Source organism: Diabrotica virgifera, chromosome 8 (assembly GCF_917563875.1).
Source record: "Diabrotica virgifera virgifera chromosome 8, PGI_DIABVI_V3a".
NCBI classification, from domain to species: domain Eukaryota; kingdom Metazoa; phylum Arthropoda; class Insecta; order Coleoptera; family Chrysomelidae; genus Diabrotica; species Diabrotica virgifera.
In genome coordinates, this window is record NC_065450.1 from 50,015,625 (window position 1) to 50,037,507 (window position 21,883).

At 32.8% G+C, this 21,883-nt stretch overlaps 1 protein-coding gene across 2 annotated transcripts in view; it reads right to left on the reverse strand.

Annotated features, from left to right (window-relative positions):
* LOC126889985 (UNC93-like protein) overlaps positions 1–21,883 on the reverse strand; it is a 398,517-nt gene that overhangs the window by 341,681 nt on the left and 34,953 nt on the right. Inside the window, exon 1 of one of the 2 annotated variants that reach the window (XM_050658774.1) lies at positions 14,802–15,237. The exons of the other annotated variant lie outside the window; for it this stretch is intronic. The gene's annotated coding sequence lies outside the window, so the exon portion shown is untranslated. Of the gene's footprint in view, positions 1–14,801; positions 15,238–21,883 lie in introns of those variants that run through there. 2 annotated transcript variants of the gene reach the window in all.

Below are 21,883 nucleotides of genomic sequence, written 5' to 3' on the forward strand. Positions count from 1 at the left end.
TTACAAGTGGAAAGTTATGTTGCAAAATTTTTCATTAAGTTATCACGGAAAATGATAAAAAGTTGGATTTTTTCTAACGGCGCGACTGCTCCCGGGTTAAAAGGGCCCCATTTCAAATTCTGCGGGGGGGCCCCGACGGGGTTTGTTACGCCACTGTATACCAGTAAATCCATGTTTCGTCGACGGTTATGAAACGACGTGAAAACTCCTTTGGATCACACTTAAATAGCGTCAAAAACTGCTCTGAAGTGGTCTCACCATTGCGCTTATTGTCTGAAGTGAGCAAACGCGGCACCCATCGCGCCGACAGCTTTCTCATGCCCAAAATTTCATGCAGGATATGACCTACGCGGTCTTTTGAGATTCCTACTGTGTCAGCTATCTCGCGCATCTTCAGTCGGCGGTCTGCCAATACAAGATCGTGGATTTTTGTCACGTTATTCTCCGTGGTAGCCATTTTCGGGGCACCTACGCGTGGCTTATCAAAAACCAACATTCGTCCACGTTGAAACTCATTAAACCAATTTTTGACAGTTGCCATCGAAGGAGAAGAGTCATCGTACACAGCATCCAAGCGCTCTATTTTTATATTTTATTAAAATCCGCGATTATATTGCTCTTTTTCCATTTTATTAAAATCCGTGGACACGCTGAATTTCACACGCAATCACAACAGTACTATAATTTCGATTTAGCTGAAATTTTGACGTTAGCCGTCTACGAGAACGCATTAAATGACAGTACACTTTATTTGCGATAGTGGCGCCATCGGGCGGAGAGGCTAGGTACTTATCGGACTGCCGTTACCGCGTACGTCTTCTACATAGATGCTCAGAGTTTATTTGGTTGTATAATTCTTTTGTCTCTCACTATATATAATAATCACTATTATTTATTGTTCTGCTCTTAGCTACTTTCAACCCCTAGGTCTGGAGGGTAGAATTGTTTGTTGTATTGGTACCTATTTTTTCCACTCTTTTTTATTTCTCGATATCATTTTCATTTCTGTGTCGTTTATCTACTGATTAATTCTTCTTCTTGAAGTGCCTATCCGGTTTGGATGTTGGCAACCATCATGGCAATCTATACTTTACACATTGCTGCTCTGAAAAGATTTGCAGCTGTTGTGTCGAACCACGTACGTAGATTTTTCAGCCAGAAAATCCTTCGCCTTCTTGGTTATCTTTTTTCTTTTACTTTTCCTTGTAAAATTAGTTGCACCAATCCACATCTTTCGCCATTCCCCATAATGTCACCGAGGTATTCGATTTTGGCTGGTTTTATTGTGGCTAGTAGCTCTTTTTCTTTTTGTTTTCTTCATAAAACGACCTGATTATATCATGTATCATGAAAAAGATATCTGCAGGATTCGACAATAAAGCCAGATTTCAAAATCCTCAATTTTCTTGCAGGTAGCGTCTGTGATAGTTCACGACATAACTCCGTACAACAGTATTGGAAAGATATAACACCGTAGTAACCTGATTTTTATGAGTATTGATCAATCATGATATTTGAATAGCTTAGCAATATTTTGAAATGCAGATCTTACTTTTCCTATCCTGCATTTGACTTCTATGGTCCCAATTTTAATTGAGGTTCGTACCAAGGTAAGTGTATATGTTTTTACTCTTTATATTTGTTGACAGTTCACACTGATTCTTGCAAATTATATGGATTTTAGTAAGTTAATCTCTGAATTAGTTCTGTGATCCTAATAATTCTAAGATTGATAATAATTCTTAGATTACACATATTTAATCCAATATTTGTTAATATCTCCATCAGCTTATAGTGTTTTACTGTATCGAAAGCTTTATGGTAAAAAATGAAGCATGAATAAATATTGTATGCAATATTATAATAATAATTTCATTTATTCAATTTTTTTTGGTCGTCTTCTGTTTCGTTTTGGTCTAAGACTAGCAACGTTTTCGAGAAACTACTTTAAGACAGATGATTCTTTTATATGTTGTTCCCTATGCTTCCTCTAACACCGTACCGGCCATCTGGCTGCTGATACAGGTTGCGTTCATTACTGCGCAGCACACCTCTGTACAGGTAAATACAAAATCAGGGTGATTGATTAGTGTGATGTTATCACAGTTCTTATAAAGTTTTCAGTCAAAATCAGACCATTTCAAAATCGCAGGAATTTCGTAGTCTTTTTCTCTATTTAAAAAAATACGTATCTTGATTATTTAGCGGATTTTAATTTCTTATTAATAAAAGGAAAGGTTACTTCGGGCCCCTCCGGGGCCCGGGCCCCTGCTTGGTTGCCTATTCGAGCGTTAAAATCACCCAGTATTATCATCTTTCATCTGAGTAGATCTACTACTTGTAATTCGTCATTCGTCATAAGTACCTATAAGATATAAGATGTTTCCTTTGTTGTTTGAGACTTGTTATTTTCTGGGCCATATGTTCCGATGATAAAGTACATTTGTTCAATATAATAAACGAAACAATTTTATTCTTTCGCAAACTCTAATCTTTATGGTGTAACTAATAGTGCACATGAAAATTATATATTTTACGCACAGGTATATTATTACCATTAAAAAGTAAGATATTGCTATTATAACATTCAACCTTCAAAAATGAAATCAATCTAAGAATTTACGTACGTTGAACTTTTATGAAAGCAATTATTGTGGTTTTACTGTATGTACATAATTTATCAAACTTTTTTGCTTTATTGAAAAATGTTTTTTTCTTTATTTTGGTAGATATTGCTCGATAAATTATATGAACCGTTACTGCTGAACAAATAATGGGAGCATATAAATTCCTGATAGTCCAGGAACCAAAGCTTTTCAGCTCGCAATTTCTACAGAATGGATCGATTTACTTGAAAATTTGAGAATAAGGAGTGGATAGTCCAAGAATCAAAATCTAAATGATGCCCAAAGGCGCTTTTACTATGGGGGTGGTTGCCACCTATCGGGGGTGGAAATTTTTTATTATATTTTGACCGCAAAAGTTGATAAAAACATTCATTCTAAGCAAGAAATGTTCTATACATTTTTTTGACAAAATTAATAGTTTTCGATTTATCCGCTATCGAAAGTGTTAGTTTTATATCGAAAAAATCAATGTTTTTCGATATACTCATTTACGATTCACTCAATTTTTGCCGTAGAAAAAATTTTTTAAAACCAAGTTCTTGGAAATTAAATACCCTACAATTTCATATTTAAACATTTTTTCGTATCTCTGATGCTGATCTTTCCATTCTAAAGAAAAAGCCATTTTTTCCAAACTACAAAAATTCGTTATTCGCTTTTAACTTCATTTTTTTAAAAACTAATCATTCTAGGCCGGTAAAACCTCTAGAACCTATTAACAATACATAAATAAAGAAGACCAAATAAGATCAATGAATAATTTTAATTAGAGTGGTGATTAGGGCGGTTGCTTCCGATCACTTTTTCGCTGAAAAAAATAGGGACTGACATTCTTTTCATTATAAGTCACTCAATTTTTGAGCTAGAGACTATTTTTCTATTTCTGAAGATAGATATTTTTAAATACTTTAAATTAGCTTGAACAAGTTATCCTCGAAAAATGCATAAGTTTTCCCGTCTTTTGACTTTGGAATTACATTATTTATCATTTGACGAAGAAGAGCTAACATATAATAAAGTATAGCTCGATTACTATTATACTACTGTTTTGATAAAACGAAAACTTTTGGAGTTATTATCAGAAAATTTATTAAAAACATTGATTTTTTCGATATAAAACTTAACATTTTCGATAGCGAATAAATCGAAAACTATTAATTTTATCACAAAAATGTATAGAACGTTTTTTGTTTAGAATGAAAGTTTGTACCAACTTTTGTGGTCAAAATATAATAAAAAATTTCCACCCCAGAGATGGGGTGGCAACCACCCCCATGGTAAAAGCGCCTTTCGGCATCATATAGATTTTGATCCTTGGACTATCCACTACGTATTCTTAAATTTTCATACAAATCGATCCATTCTGTAAAAATTGCTAGGTTTTGTCCTATTTTATGCTTCATTACTTGGACTATAAAACAACTCAGTGAGGGATATAAACCACGCACTAATCTTTTTAGAAATAATGAAGGAAAAATTATCAGTGATGACGCAGCAATAAAAGTAGGTTGGAAAAGCTACTTCGAGGGTCTGCTAACAGAGCAAATACAAACAAACACAGCCCAAGCAGTACCTGATATCGAGATAACAGAAGACCAGAACCAGAATAACGAATTAACAAACTCACCCACAAGACGGGAGATAATGGATGCCATTAAAGCCCTGAAGAATAATAAAGCCCCAGGGATTGACAACATATCAGCTGAAATTCTCAAAATTGGAGGACATACAATGATAGATAGATTACATTTTTTTTTTATTAACAAAACTCCAACAGGAATCTTATGATTATTGCTATCTGATGATCAATAAGCAAGTTAGTTCTAACTACAAAATATTACAATAAACATATCTAAGGATATATTCAGCAATAATCCTTAGGCTCTAATACATAATAGTACTACTAGCTAACGTGTACACTATAGCCGCACTTTGCTCTGCTTTTTCACTTAACGCACTTATTTAACTTATAGCACTAACTCAAACGGCTTCGTTCTCTAAGTCTTCTTATCTGGTTGGCGTTGTCTAGGACTTTGATGGCCTCGACATTCACATGGTTGGAAAGCCTTTGTTCATGACTCTCGGCAAACTTACTTATTGTCTGACTAACCGTATCCATCTGGAGGTCTCGATGAAGATCACAGTTTCTGAAGTACTATGGATCGTTGACAATGTTCCTTAACACTTTATTGTGATATCGTTGTATGATTTGGATGTTACTTTCTTTTGTACAGCCCCATAGCTGTATCCCATATGTCCATGTTGGTTTAAGGACTTGCTTATACAATAACAATTTGTTATAAGTAGACAGAGTGGATTTTTCCCCATTAGCCAGTACATATTTCTGAACTTAATTTCTAATTCTTCCTTTTTTTTTCTTGATATGCGCTTTCCAACGTAGCATTGAATCTAATGTCATACCTAAATATTTTGCCGTATTTGCATATAATAAGGTATTTGGTTTCTATTTATACTGACTGTGATATGTTGTTCTCTTTTGTTAGTAAAATTGACATGAACAAATTTTGTTTCATTCAATAATTTGATACGCCATCTTCTGGTCCAGATGTTAATTTGTTCAACAAAGTTTTGTAGCATAGTTGCTGCTTCCTCGTGGTTTTGTCCGACTGCTAGAATGCATGTTTTTCTATTCTATTAGCCTTGCGACATCCAATATTGGACATAGGCCTCCCCTTCGCTCCGCCATCTTTCTCTATCCTGAGCCATGTGCATCTATTTTGAGCCTGCTTGGTGTTTTAGGTCATCTACCCATCTCATCTGTGGTCTTCCTTTCTTTCGTTTATATGTCCATGGTCTCCACTCTGTAATAATTTTACTCCATCTTTCGTCTTCTTGTCTGATCGTATGACCGGCGAATTTCCATTCCATTTCCAGAATGCATGTATCGTCTGCAAATGTCGCAATTGTGTTAGGTTCTAATGACGGGATATTGCTGGTATAGAGCAGATATAGCACTGGCCCTAGGACATTTCCTTGTGGAACTCCAGCTTTATCTTCTGTTAATTTTGAATATGCTTCCTCATTTTTAACTCGAAAGTATCTGTCGGATATATATGATTCTAGGAGTTCAGAATATGGTTTTGGTAAGTAGCATCTTATTTTATGATATAATCCCTTATGCCACACTTTGTCAAAAGCCTGCGCTACATCGAGAAAAATTGGAGAACAGACTTCTCCTTCTTCCAGAGCTTTTTTTACTATATCTGTTATTCTATGCACCTGATCTATTGTTGAGTGGCTTTCTCTAAACCCAAACTGATGATTAGGATTTAGATTTTTTTGGCTTTTTGGTTTTGGCTTAATAGGCCTGTATGAAGAAGCTTCTTGTGGAGGTTTTCCTGGTTTTAATGTCATTATAATTTTTGCCACCTTCCATATCTTTGGTACGTACCTCAACCTAAAGGAACCATTTATAATGTTTTAATTTTTTTATAGCTCTCCTTGGTAGTTGCTTTAGCATTTCTTCAGTGATAAGATCAAATCCTGGAGCTTTCTTTGGGTTTATATTTTCTTTTATTTCCATATATACTTCTTTTGGAGTTACATGGATAATTTCCATGTCATCTTGATCAGGAAGCTCCCAGTTTACTATTTCTTGTTCTTCATTTGGTTGCAGAGTATTTTCTAGGTGATCAGCAAACTTGTTAGCCTTTTTTTATATTGCTTCTTGTCCAGCTGCCATTAGTATTTCTAATTGGTGGATTCTGTAAGATTGGCCTTTTTAATCGTTTGGTGGCCTTCCACAGTGAGTAGTTAGTAGTACTATCATTTGATAGTTCATTTAGGTAGATGCTAACCGATTCGTTTTTGATTCTTTGAATTTCTCTTTTCAATTGTTGTGTGGCATTATTTAATCTAGTTTTATCAACTGGTGCTCTAGACTGTTGCCACTTGCGTCTAGGTTTTCTTTTTTCATTATCCTTTCTCTGATTTCTTTCGGGTAGTTATTTCCTTTTCTTCTTCCGACACTGTTTTTGCTGTTGTTCCAAGCATCTTGTTGTACATTATTATTGAGTAATTCTACTTCTGTCTCTAGTTGATCAATGGTTCTTAATGGAACTGAGAGGTTAATCTTCTCTCCAAGGTCTATCTGAAAACTTTTCCAGTCAGTATTTTTGTTAACAAGTCTAGGGGGTTTTCTTTTTTGATACCTGTGTCACTGAGTGTAAGAATAATTGGAGAATGGTCTGAGTTCATATCCATTGCCTCTTCTACCTCTATGTAATTTGGTGAAATATTTCTGACTATAGATAGATTACATAAACTAATAACAGACTTGTATAACACAGAAGAATTCCAGGATATGGAAAAAAGCAATTATACGCCCAATCACAAGAAGGGATAAAACCTTAGCTACAAAAACTATAGAGCAGGGGTGGCCAAGCTCCTTGATATTCCGAGCCATTTTTCAAAATTTGAAATTTTTCGCGAGCCGCAATTAAACAATTATTTAAAAAGTGTAAAAAAAGGTATTTAATTTTTCCTGTCACCGTTTGAATTTCACGAATTTTAAAGTAAAATTAAATGGTTCACATTGTGGTTTTAATTATGCAAATAATTCTACAAGCAGCCTTTACTAATTCAGGATACATCGATTCTTCATTATCCTTCCATCTTTTCCAGGACGACCTACTGATCTTCTACGGTCTCTCAAGAAACACTGCCTTTAACACTCTGTCTTTGTCTTATCTTACCACATGACCTGCCCATCTTATCTTAACTTTTATATGTTCGACGATGTTTTCAGTACCACACACAGTCACCAATTCTGCTTTGCGGCGCCTTCTTCACTCTCCTGTCAATTCATCTCTTTGACGGCCAAATATCATTCTAAGAACTTTCGTTTTAAATACGAGCAGCTTATTTATTTCCCGCTGATGTAGAATCCATGTTTAACTTCCATATGTAACAATTGGGCGAATGATTGGCATGTACAGTCTTAATTTAGATTGTCTTTTTAGAATCTTAGATCTTAATAATGATGACAGGGAGTTTAGCTTTATTCCACGCAGCTATCCTTGCTGAGACCTCTTTTTATATGTGGTTGTCATCTGTGATTATCGCCCCTAGATATTTAAACTCTTTTACTACTTCGAAGTTGTGGTCATTAATATCTAGTTATGTTGTACCTAACTCTTGGTCTTGAATTTTTGGTTGCTGCTTTTTTATAACATGTATTTCGTCCTCTCTTCATTTATTCAAAGGCCCAGACTACCTGTTTCTTCCTCGAGTTGTGAAAACACCTCTCTCTGGTTTTGAATCCTAGATTCGAAAATCCTCCTGTCAGCTCAGATGATATTTTTTTACTTATTACATATTTTAAGGCCCAATTGAATAGCAACAATGATAAGGGGTCTCCTTGTCTAAGTCCTGATGTTAATACACTTAGTTTTTTTATATGTGTTGTCAGTAATTTAAGACATTTTGAAATACAAAAATTAAAAGTAATTCAGGCATATTTATTGAGAGCCTCAAATGATCCTTCAAAGAGCCACATGCGGCTCGCGAGCCACAGTTTGGCCACCCCTGCTATAGAGGCTTGTCCTTATTCTGTGTGAGTTATAAGGTGTTTACGTGGATCATAAACCGGAGATACTTCTCAGAAGGAGTCATAGGAGACTACTAGACCGGATTCAGCACAGGACGGTCTACTATTAACCAAATATTCAACATAAAACAAATATTAGCTAAAGTCTGGGAGTACGACATAGAGATCTACCAAATCTGTGTAGATTTTCGACAAGCCTATAATAACATAACTATATAGAGATAAAATATTTGTAATTATGCAAGAATTTGGTATACCAAGGAAATTGGTTAATAAGTAAGTTCAAGCCACAATGACTCACACATAAGGGCAAGTACGAATCCAAAATCAATTGACAGATCCCTTCCAGAAAACGAAAGGGCTAAGACAGGGAGATGGGCTGGCACCGACTTTGTTTAATATATTTATGGAATATGTCATAAGAAAAATGTCCGTAAACCCAAAAAAATTAATGTTTAATAAGTCCAAGCAGATTGTAATGTACGCAGATGCAGTGGCGTACTGAGTATGGCTCCGCGGGTTCCGCGGAACCAGGGCCAGGGCCCCGCAGGGGCCTGCTCTAACGCGCTTTTGTTTCATTTGTTTCTAATTTGTTTTTGACCTTTTGAAATACACAAGTACACACGACGAAATGTAACTGCTTAATAAATTTTAATTTTTGTGTAGGTGTTTATAAATAAAAACAAAACAATTCATCAAAAAAATTTGAAAACCATAAAGAAACACAGATAACGCTATTGTAAGGTTCCTTCGTTTTACTGGAGATTTAGATGTAGAAAATTTTTAAGTTTTATTATTTATAAAAACGGCTGGCGTAAAGTGATCAGTCATGTCAGTATGAAAAACGATAGTTTTAATATTAATTTACTGCTTTAATAGTCCATTCACTCACGGTAAAATATTGCAAAACCTTCAAACCAAAAAAATTTAAAGAACTGCTTGGATAGACATGAAATTTGGCATATACATAGCTAATATGTCAAAGAAAAAAGTGATATTGTGCCGATGTGTGCTTTTGTCCAGGGGGTGACTTTCGTCCCTTCTCAGGGCGAAAAAATATACGTTCAAAATAATTCCTGAATTTGATGAACTAACTAATTTTAAGCAACTTTTTTTCTATACTGTTTTTTCACTCTAATTTTAAGCAACTTTTTTTCTATACTGTTTTTTCACGAAGTCAATACTTTTTGAGTTATTTGCGAGTGAAAAGGTCTATTTTTCTACAAAAAACCACATTTTCAGGCGCTTTTCCCCAAATAACTCAAAAAGTAAGTATTTTATTAAAAAACTATTATTAGCAAAAATATAGCTTAAAAAAGTGAAAAAAAACTGAGTATAATATATAAAGTCTGTAGACCCGTATATAGAAGCAGAGTTGTAGCTAATAAAAAGTAAGTCCTTACTCGTCAAATTCCAAATCGAATATTTCAACGAGAAATAACCAAAAAATCAAGTAATTTTCGCGGGAAGGCTGATTTCAACTTTTTTTTAAATTATTTGAAAAAAATTTATATTTCGTTTTTAAAAAAGTTTTTAACATGAAAAGTAAGTAAGTTACGATCAAAATAATGTTGGTCCCGTTTTCTGTTAGTAACAAAAATCGTGAAATCACCCTCTAATTAGGATGCAAAATGAAATTAATCTTTTAATTAAATAATTTTTTTTCATAATTAAAAAAACAATTTTTACTCAACCAATTTTTTTCAAAAATGAGAACTTTGAATCGATAAAACTTACAGATCATATAAACAATACATAGGTTAATCAAGTAACTTGTGAAGCAGTGTTTATTAAGATTTTTTTTTTACCAAGAAAATGGACCAACTTCGTTTTGAGCGTACCTTGTTTACTTTTGACGCTAGAAACTTTTTAAAAAAACAGAAATTCAGCTTTTCTAAACACTTTAAAAAAGGTGTGATGAGTTAAAATATTCGATTTGAAATTTGACGAATAAGAACGTACTTTTCATTACCTACAACTCTGCTCCTACTGGGTCTAAAGAGGATTTTTTAAGTTATTTCCGAAAAACCGTCTAGAAACGTAGTTTTTTGGTAGAAAATGAACATATTCACTCACAAATAACTCAGAAAGTATTGACTTAGTGAAAACAATCTATAGAACTAAAGTTGCTTAGAATTAGTTAGTTTATCCAATTCCGGACTTATCTTGAACGTGTGTTTTTCATCCTCGAGAAGGGGTGAAACTCACCTCTCGGACAAAATCATACATCGGCACAATATCATTTTTTTGGACATGTTAGCTATTTTTGTGTCAAATTTCATGTCAATCCAAACGGTTCTTTAAAATATGGAGCAAAAACCATGAGTAAAATGAACTATACTATAAATTATTAGCTTGAGTTTTTATAAAAAATGTATGATACATTTTATGATATATGATGATTTATATTCAATGTTTATTAAAAACTTTTGATATACAATGTGTGGTTTTATTGGGCAAGCGGGCCCGTATCCCAACTGGAACCAGGGCCCGCTGATCTATCAGTACGCCACTGCGCAGATGATGTAAACTTCATAGGAAGCACCGCAAGAGACATCACAGAACTTTACAACTTTACACTTTTGTACGTGGAGCTTGAAGAAAATTCGAAAAAACTAGGGTTAGCCGTCAACGTAGATAAAACTAAAGCCCTGACACTAGCAAGGAAACAATGAAACTTGAAAATTTGACTATAGACGACGCTAATAAAACAGCTCACACACAGTGCACAGATTGTAAAGGTGCCGGTGGGGCATGGCGTCTATGTGCAGTATTATAGTTGGTGTATGAGGGAGAAAGTATTTGAAATAATGAAATAAACGTTTTTTTTTGTTTTTTAAAAGCTTTGGATTGCTTGATCCACTCAGCCATCATAGATAATAAAAACTGTTTGCTATAAAATTAAATATAAGGATAATTTATAAATGCTAATACTAAATATCAATAGGTACTAAATATTATGTACTGATAAATATATATTAAATTTTTTTTGCAGCGCCAAGACATAAACCCTGTTCAACACCTCGGAGGTTTAGGCCCCCTCTAGGGGTGTTTTTTTATTGTATATATTTTATTTCTCTTTATTTCCATAGACTCGGCTAAAATATTCTCTGTAGACGTAGATTTGAGCGCACCTAGAACTAGCCGCAGAGCCTTGTACTGAATGTGGTCTAGTTTTTTAAGGTTTCTGTTTGTCGCAGATTCATTTAGAAAGCTTCCATAGTCGAGAATGTATCTGGTATATGTACGATAACACATTAAATTAATTTTAGGGTCAGCACCCCATCGATAGCAATTAATTACTTTAAGAATATTTAACATAATTCTTACATTTAATTAAGCATTAAACACCTGGTGTCTTTACGTCAATAATCGTTACATAAACTACATTTTTTTATTTTGATTATTATAGGCATAGCCACCTTTACTTAGTAAAGGTGGCTTACAGGTCATTTTTTATATTGGCTGATAAAAGATGGAGCAAAACCTTAATTTGACTTTTAAAAAAGGTGACGTGCATAATATTCATAATACATATAATATATAATAGCTTCTCATTTGCGTGATATTTTTTAAAATCGATGATAAAATAAAATTGTAGTATTTAAATGCATAACCATGCCATATTCATAATTGTACTATTTAAATAAATCTATTATTTGCGTCAAATGAAAATGGTAAAAAAGTGGGGATTGTATTAAACGGCTATCCAATATATTATAGTCTAAGATACGATAAAAGGTCGATTTGCACCGATCTGTTTAATGGATAAAAATTATTGGATATATGTAATTTAGTATGTTAACAATTACAAAAATCAAGGGTTGCCCGATATAATCTTTTTTATGAATTTAAAAAAAAATCTACCCGGGCAGATATTATTTCAGATTTTTTAGGTCATTCTAAAAAAAAGGTCTTTAGTATTTTTTCTCTAAAGTTGATCGTTTTCTAGTTATATATTATATATATACACCGTTCTTAGGCGTCAACGCCCTTCGGTAGGGATCTATGGAGGAGTATCTTCAAGCCGCAAGCCCTTATCCCTTGCCGTACCGCTCCTCCATAGGCCGATCAGACGCCAGTTTATTCCAGACCAAGCCGTAGACTCTATTGAGTTTTATACCACGGCGTTGGTCTTTTATTAATTTCATGAGCTACCTGAGGCTCGAACCAGCGATCGCAAATCGCAAATCCACTAAACTTGTCGATCGACTGCGCCTCGGCTAACTGGACTGTCTAGATCGACCGTTTTCTACTTATAAACAATTTAAAACTGAAAAAAGAACGAAAGATGACGATTTTCAAGGGTCAAAAACATAAGTACAAAATATAATTTTTCAGTTCTTGATAAGTCTTTTGGGCTTATTTCATTCCGAAACATTGTTTTTTTTTTTAGTTGTAAATGCCCATCTACCCATACGAAACCTTCCTTCCTCATTTACAATTAACAAAATATTATGTTTTAGAATAAAACAGCTAAAACTCTTATAGAGACCTGATATAAAAAGTTTTGAACTTGAATTTATGTAGGTACTTGATAATAATTACAAAAATGATATTTTTTACTTGTGTTTTTGAGCCTTAAAAATTGTTTATAACTCGAAAACGATCAACTTTAGAGAAAATTACAAAATATCTTTTTTGTTTAGAATGATCCAAAAAACCTCAAATAATATCTTCTCAAATAATCTCAAATATCAAATTCATAAAAAAAATATAATTTTTTAATTATTAGTTAATTATAGTTCGGGTAACTTTCGAGCAACAAGATTAGATGCATGCTAATTAAAATAACATGCTAAATTACATATCCGATAATTTTTATCCATTATAATTGAGCTTATATCGGATCCTCTACTATTACAGACATATTTATTGGGATATGACCATACGATACACCTAGATAGAAGACGCAGATACATAATTAAATGGGTCTCTGATTGCTTAAACGCAGATATAGAGTGATTCATCAATTTTGTTTGTTTCTTTGTTAAGTTGATGTAAACACTTAAAAGTAAGTATACCAAATACGACAAGATGAAGCTAAAGTACAGTAAAACCATAAAAAAGAAATTGTAAAAGTTCGTTCTGAAAGAAAACATAATAGGCAGAATATACATAATACGCACAACCAAACTTATATGGAATCACCATGTATTTCAAAGGAATATTTATTTCTTTTAAAAAAACTTGTTATCGTTGCGAAGAATAAAGGTTTTTATTAAAAATAAACAAATATATAAGACAATCAGATAGTACAGCACAATCAGACAATTTCATCTCTGTTGTTCTTATTTTATTTTTGTTTTTCTTTTTAATTGTCTAATTTTCACACCCATAAGTGAGGATACTTCTTATCATGGTATTATTATATATTCTTCTTTTTGTTTTTATGCAGATGTTCTTATCCCACAGTACTAGGTTCAATTTTCGTATGCAGTCTCTTGTTTGTTCTAGTCTATTTTTTATATCTTCCTCAGTTGTTCCTTTGTTTGATGTATAAAAACCTAAATACTTTTACTTATCTGTTCCTCTGACTTGTTTACCTTCGTCTATTTCCAGTTGTTTTCTTTCTGTATTCTCCGTTGTTAGGTATTCAGTTTTCTTTAGGTTTATTTCCATCCCATTCTTTGTATAGTACTGTTCCAGTTTCCTCATCATAAAACTGAGGTCATCATATTCATCTTGTGCGATCACTATTTGGCCGTGATCCGATCGGTTATTAAGTGGTCCCATTGGTTATTTAAATTGGTGCCTAGATATGTATAGTGCTCGACTCTTTTGATAATGAGAAGTATCTCCCATCTCTAATGTGACAATCATTTTGCCGATTTGTATCCTCTACAGCGCATCAGCATGATATAGAGTGATTCATCAATTTTGTTTGTTTCTTTGTTAAGTTGATGTAAACACTTAAAAGTAAGTATACCAAATACGACAAGATGAAGCTAAAGTACAGTAAAACCATAAAAAAAAAACTGTAAAAGATCGTTCTGAAAGAAAACATAATAGGAAGAATATACATAATACGCACAAGAATATACACAATATCAGCGGGGGGTGGAGGATGGTCTGAAGCATTGGGACGAGGTTGAGTGGTTCCTGATCTACCAGGATCAATCCCCCTCAGCCCAATGAATTGTATAACATATATATGTAATTTTCTAAGGAGTGTGCATGTGCATAAATAAAAAATAATTATTCATTTTTTATGGTAGTAAATAAAAATTATTTACTATTATTTACTATTTCGAATGCAATAAAAGTTATGATTTTAAAGTTTGGCAACAGTGTTTCTGACGTTTGAAAGCACTTGTCATTTCTATTGTACAAGCTAAAATAGCACCAGAATAAAATATGACGTAACAAACGGAATAAATAATGTGTTTTTTTTTGTTATTTTAATAGGCACTTTCTAGTTCTTCGCTATGTAGGTTCGTTTATATCTTACTTCGTTAACAATAATTAATTTTACGTACCATTTCATAGATACTTGCTGTTAACTACGTAAGTAAGTACAATATTTGGCTGATTATGCTACCAACTTCGAAAAAGTTACTTAATAATCACAGAAAATATAAACAGTTAAAATAAAGCCCTCTTACCTGTTGCGTTGGTATCCAAAACGAAATATTTGTCTAATAAAACGACAAGATCACTTCACATCACTTAATCACAGAGACACAGAATCTCGAGACTGTCCAAGATGAACCGTCGTTACAAAAAATTAATCTAAAAAGCTGTAAACGTTTAATTTAGTTTATAAGAGTCGATTAGCCTCGATTAATTATTATTTCTAATTTTACTGGGACACTAAACCTGTTTCTAGTTAATGATACAGTATAATGGCCGCCTTATCGAAAAACGTGGTTGCAAATTTCAGATAAACACGTTTTTCATTTGCAAATTTTGACGTATAAACTTTTCCCGACAACTATTAGCTTATAAATAATATATGCTTTCAGTCGTTCTTGTACTCAACAATATGCTTATATGCATTAACACTGGTAAATATTGCGCTTGGTTTAGGAGAAAACAATGGTTGCAATAAAATCTGATTTTACAATGTTAGCACATGTTGGACCATCAAACTACTGCTTTTCTTATCAATCGTTTAAACGTTGTACGTGGGCGACATTTCAATTCTACTCATAAAACAATTATTCATAAATCCCATAAAAATACCGTATACAATAAAGTGGAAAATTTAAAAACATTTCTACTTTTGTATACGGTTTAGAATACACTCTTGATAAAAAGATCGTCAATATGTTTGTCATGGTTGTCTCATTTATAGGCCAGGATAGAAATAGCAACAATTGGGTTTGTAAAAATAAAAACAATATAGATAAGAGTTGTGGGACCTCGATTTTTGACCCTTCGCTTCGCTGTCGACCGTATTCGCTTCGTATACTAAACAGATACGAAGCGAATACGTTCGATAACGAAGCGAAGGGTCAAAAATCGAGGCCCTCTGAGCTGTTACGTCTTTCGATACTACAAGTCACGTTTTTTCGATACTGAAAAATGGACTTAAAAGCTGGATACTGAAGCAAAAGTGCATAAATAAGCTACAGTCATTTGAAATGTGGTGTTACAGAAGGATGCTTAGAATATCATGGACACAGAAGAAAACATAAAGAAAAAAGAAGGAGTAAATATATGAAAAATGTCATGGTTGAAAAAATTTAAGGAGCTGGTTTAAATGCAGTAGGTACTCGATTAGTTAAATATATTAATAACTGGATATAGGAATTGAGTCAATACTCGCAATCTTAAGTTTGTATTTTATTAGTTGTTATATAATCATGGGGCAGCCGGTTTCGAGTCTTACAATTTATGACTCATCTTCAGGCCCAGTACAAAAGTCTTCACAATACAAACTACAAGCTAAAATCACAAAAAGAGATAAACCTGTACATATACATATATAAAGACATAAAAAAACTATGTCTTGGTTTCAATTACATACAATAAAGCCAAACAACTGTATGGTATTGAACTTAATAGTCTATAGCATATATACTGAGACATTATGCCATTGGGAGTGACCAATCTGATGAAAAATTGCTTGGTATATAATTTAATATATACTACCATCAATCCTTAAATAGTTAAGGGTTGTTGGAATCTTGACAAGATCTTAACTCATAAATTTTTCATTATGAGTTTTCGTTTTGCACATTTAGGTATATACATTGTATAATAAAAAAATCATATTTTAAAATGGTGGATCGCAAAAAATTCTTGGACTATTTTTAAACAAGATATCCGTAGGATATCCAAAAGTATCCGTAATTTGAGAAAAATTTTAAAATTTTTCATTTTTTTCCAATTAGAAGAATATAATTGCATATTATAACATAATTTTCAATTCCAAATAACTTTTCGTAATAACACTTTTTGATATTGTGAAATATAAAGGTACTTTTGAGCGAAATTAATATTTTTTAACATACCTCGTATACTATTGATAAATTTTTATACCTGACGTTTGCATCTTAGGTTTTAGACTATGCAGAGCATTTTATAAAAAATAACTTGTTTTCATAAAGTTAATAATAAAAAAGTTTTCCATCTGGTTCCAACTTAGTGGGACCTATTGCATGTGTATAATATGTCACACTCAAAAAAGCATATCTTCTTTAAAAATAGTCCTAGAATTTTTCGCAATACACCATTTTAAAGTAAAGATAATAAGCTTTCTTTTTTATTTCACGATGTATATACCTAAATATACAATAAACAAAGTTATAATGAGAAATTTAAAAATAATCGTAAAATATATCAAAAATCATTAAAAGTATAAAATTTTCAAAAACCATATCTTGCTTAAAAATAGTCATACAGTCTTCTACAATCGACCTAAAGGTAATTGACTTTTTTTCTTATTAAATATAACATTATAGCCCGGGAGGTAGTGTCAAATTTAACCGGAGCATTTTAGCATCGCTGTTTTCTTTTTATTTAGTTAGGTGTTCCAATACTTATTAACAACTGATGTATCAGCTGGCCCAAAACCGGAGATTTTAGACAAGAAAAGGTAAAATGTGAAACTTAATGGAAAAACGCTACAACTTATATGTCAAATATTTATCTCCGTGACTTACGTGTATAATAGCCAAGAATACCTAGCTACTGGCTTTCACCCAGACGACTCGGGTTCAATTCTTGGCCCTGAAAATCTTTTTTGTTTTTAAAATTGACATTTTGATTTGAAAAATAATTATTTTTTGATAATACCACGTTTTTATTATTTATACGACACAATATAAAAAAGTCTGTATGTCTTTTATAGAATCGTAAACTTTGCATTTGATCATATATATTCAGCTGCCGCTTTTTTCTTACAATCTAAAATTCATAAATTAATGATTTATACTTTTTAATCTTTGCCAAACTACATAGTTCCAGAATATTTTTTTATTATTAACTAGCTGACCCGGCAAACTTCGTACCGCCTTAGAACTAAAAAATAATGTTTAAAAGTTAAGTACCTAAAAATTACCAGACAGCCAAAAAATACTCAAAGATATTGCGTATACTTTTTTTCTAACAAACAATATTGTTTTTGTGGTGTCTGCGTAAATAATGATTACTTAGATTGGTCGTATTAACTCAGAAACCTTCCCGGGTTCATGTACGATGTGTACAACAACTTTGCTTGAGGTCATCATATTATGATCAAATTTAGTTTACGATTCGATAAGGGGCATACAGACAAACATTCATTTTTATATATTATAGAGAACAAGGAAATATTTAGATTAATGAGGGGTTGGTTATAGAAAAGTGAAAAATTAGGGTCCAAAAAATAAAAACAAAAACGTCGGGGGGGGGGGGGGGTGGGAGGCAACCAGAGATATGTCAAGAATAGATCTGGGCCCTGATTCTAATTCATTTCGACAGTCGCAATTTCTTTTCGACACCGCCATGACAACCGCAGAGTATAGCGATTCTTATTCATTTCGATATTAGTTACAACTGGGGATATTAACCTTATCATGTTGAGACTGCTCAGAATTTGGGTTGGCGCTCCGGTTTATTGGAATTTGTTGATAGTCTGGGAAAATTATCGAAAAAATGCCATTTTTGGGAAAAATTATTTACCAGCTTTTTTATTGCTAAAATCGAATCTTAAGATTGCATATATTAGTAATATGGGGTATATGTGGGGTAAGTCCGCAGAAAGTGTGTTATTTTATTTATAAATAAATTAGCACTCCTAAATCTTCTTTTTTTTTTAATTAGTGGTCTGTAACTCCTAAAATTTTTCCTTTGAGCCAAAAACACTCAAATAAAAATTCACCGTAATTTAGTTCTGCACGAAGTTATTTTTTTTCCGATTTCCTTCAACAAAAATTTTACAAAGAAAATCCGAGTTTTCCCAAAAAATCTGCAATTTTTAATTTAAATTTTAGGGAAGTACCTAATTATTTATCAATAATTAAATAATTGATGACATGAAAGATTTAATATAGTAGATTATACAGAGGGGCTAAATTATGGAATAAATTCATTTCTTTAAAACGGACGATTTTGGAGCAAAATCCCGAAAGAGGTCGATTTTTATTTTTAAATTACAATTTTTTGGCATATATTTCATACTAGTGACGTCATCCATCTGAGCGTGATGACGTAATCGATAATTTTGTTAATGGGAATAGGGGTCGTGTGGTAGGTCATTTGAAAGGGCGTTCAATTATGTATTCAGTACTATAAACATTAATATCATTAGGTATTTATACAGGGTTGCCAAAAAATAATTTTTAAATTAAATTAATTGGCGCTAAAAACAAGAATGTATGTAATTTATTTAACTCAAAATACATTGTACTGCTGTCAAAAAATAGAAAAAAAGGTTTATTTCACAAATAAACATTTCTTTTCGCTTAAATTAAATCACAAACAGCCTCCCTCCTACCTATTGGCAGTTTGAACATTTAATTTAAGCTAAAAGCAATGTTTATTTGCAAAATAAACATTTTTTTCTATTTTCTGACAGCAATATAATGTATTTTGAGTTAAATAAATTACATAAATTGTTCTTCTTGCGTCAATTAATTTAATTCAAAAAATTTTTTTGGCCTCCCTGTATAAATAATGATATTAATGTTTATAATAGGGCTTTTCATCGATTGTCATTTGTTTCGAGCTCCTGTCATATGTTGAATAATCTGTGTATAATATTAATATTTACGGATTATACGAAATATGACAGAAGCTCGAAATAAATGACTGTGAATGAAAAGAGAATACTGAACAGAGAATTGAACGCCTTTGTAAATGAGCTACAACACGAACCCCTATTCCTATTTAAAAAATAATCGATTACGTCATCACGCTCGGATGGATGACGTCACTAGTTTGAAATATATGCCAAAAAAATTTAATTCAAAAATAAAAATCGACATGTTTCGGGATTTTTCTCTAAAATCGTCCATTTTAGAGAAAATGAATTTATTCCATAATTTAGCCCCTCTCTGTATATCAGGAGACCGGCGACCATCTAACCAATAGTTTAGCAATAATTAAAATGTTAATTAAAAAAATTCGGTCGAAATAATAACCTGAAAGATTATAATACACCAGAATAACTATGGTTTTCGTATAAAAAAGCACTATACCTATTCAACGTACCTTACAGGATTGAAATTGGACCATTTGAGCGGTCTCAGGAATAAAGAAACATTTTTTGACTTATAAACAAATAGAACCCCTCAGAAAATATTAGATTAAATTAAGTTAACGCTGTTGAAAAGGGCACGGCTTCTGTGCCCTTTTCGAAGAAAAAAAATTGAGTTGCGAGGAGTGATTCCAGGTATAACCGGTCAAATTTGACCGGCATTTGCGACAGAGTTATAAACAACAGGATTTTAATCTTTGAACCATTAGATACCTTTTAATTCCGGTCCTCTTTGTACATACAAATTTTCATATCTTTAAGACACTCATAACAAAAAAGATTTATGTCACTGTCACCAAATTATTTAATTATTGATAAATAATTACTTCTCTCAAATTTTAGTTGAAAATTAAAGATTTTGTTTGGAAAACCCGAATTTTCCGAGGGAAATTTCCGTCGAAGGAAATTGGAATAAATTATCAAGGTGCAGAATTAAATTACTGTCAATTTTTATGCGAGTGTTTTGGTTTAAAGTTAAAATTTTCGGAGTTATAGAGCAATAATTAAAAAAAAAAAGATTTCGGAGCGCTAATTTGTTTATAAACAAAATAGCACACTTTCTGTGGACTTTGCACAGCTATATTACTAATATAGGAAATCTTAAGATTTGATTTCAGCATGCCCAGCAATAAAATAGCTGGTAATTAATTTTCCTTGTTTTTTACTAATTTTCCCAGATTATTACCTTACATCTTTCATTGAGTTGATGATTCATGTTGTGGACATTCTCAATTATTATATTTCTAATTTAATACTATTCTATCTAATTCCTCAAAACAAGCAAATTTCAATTAAACCCAGCCATATTCATACCTTTTGCTTTAGTTTTCCTTGCAAGAAATAAACAAAACACATCTAAACTAAACCTAACCTCGCTTTTGGCCATTCATTCATCTCCGTGTCAAATAATTTCGACATCGAAATTATAATATCAACCACTTTTTTGGAGTCGCTATTAATTTCGATAGTCGCTATTTCGTGACGTCATTTTGTTAGTTCAACTAAAATCCACAAGGCTCGCACAGTCGCATTTCGACGTCGCCATTTGAAAGCGACTTGTTTAGTGTCGAAATTTGATTAAGAATCAGGGCCCTGGCTAGGTATATACTAAGCAATGCATCGGGGTGTAACCTCGATATCAAGTACGGTGGTCTAGCTATCTTTACCTGTCGTGCGAGTGTGAGCGTATCTACCAAGAGGTGGGAGTAATGGAACGACAGTTACACAGAGGCGGTAGCCATCCTATGCTAGAGAGAGAAAGCTAAGCGCCAGTAGAGAGAGATAGATAGACCACCGACCCGAACTGCTCCGCGTTACCCTATTTTTCGGAGTTGGCCAAATCTATGTGTATAAGATCTTTGGGGGCAACCCCCTTTTTCACTTAGATTGGTCGTACTAACTAAGGAAGCTTTAGGGTAGGGGATTATGTACAAAATTTTGTTTATTAAGGAGGTCAATCATAATAATACTATGATATTATCATATTATGATCAAATGCATAGTTTACGATTCTATAAAAGACATACAGACTTTTTTATATTGTGTCGTATAAATAATAAAAACGTGGTATTATCAAAAAATAATTATTTTTCAAATCAAAATGTCAATTTTAAAAACAAAAAAGATTTTCAGGGCCAGGAATTGAACCCGGGTCGTCTGGGTGAAAGTCAGTAGCTAAGTATTCTTGGCTATTATACACGTAAGTCACGGAGATAAATATTTGACATAAAAGTTGTAGCGTTTTTCCATCAAGTTTCATATTTTACCTTTTCTTGTCTAAAATCCCCGGTTTTGGGCCAGCTGACACATCATTTGTTAATAAGTTTTGGAACACCTAACTAAATAAAAAGAAAACAGCCATACTAAAATGCTCCGGTTAAATTTGACACCACCTCCCGGGCTATTATATACAGTGATGAGCACGCTAATAACCGGCAAAATAGCTCAAAGGAAGGTAAACATAATACATTGCGGAACAAAAAGGGATGAAACTAGTTGAGG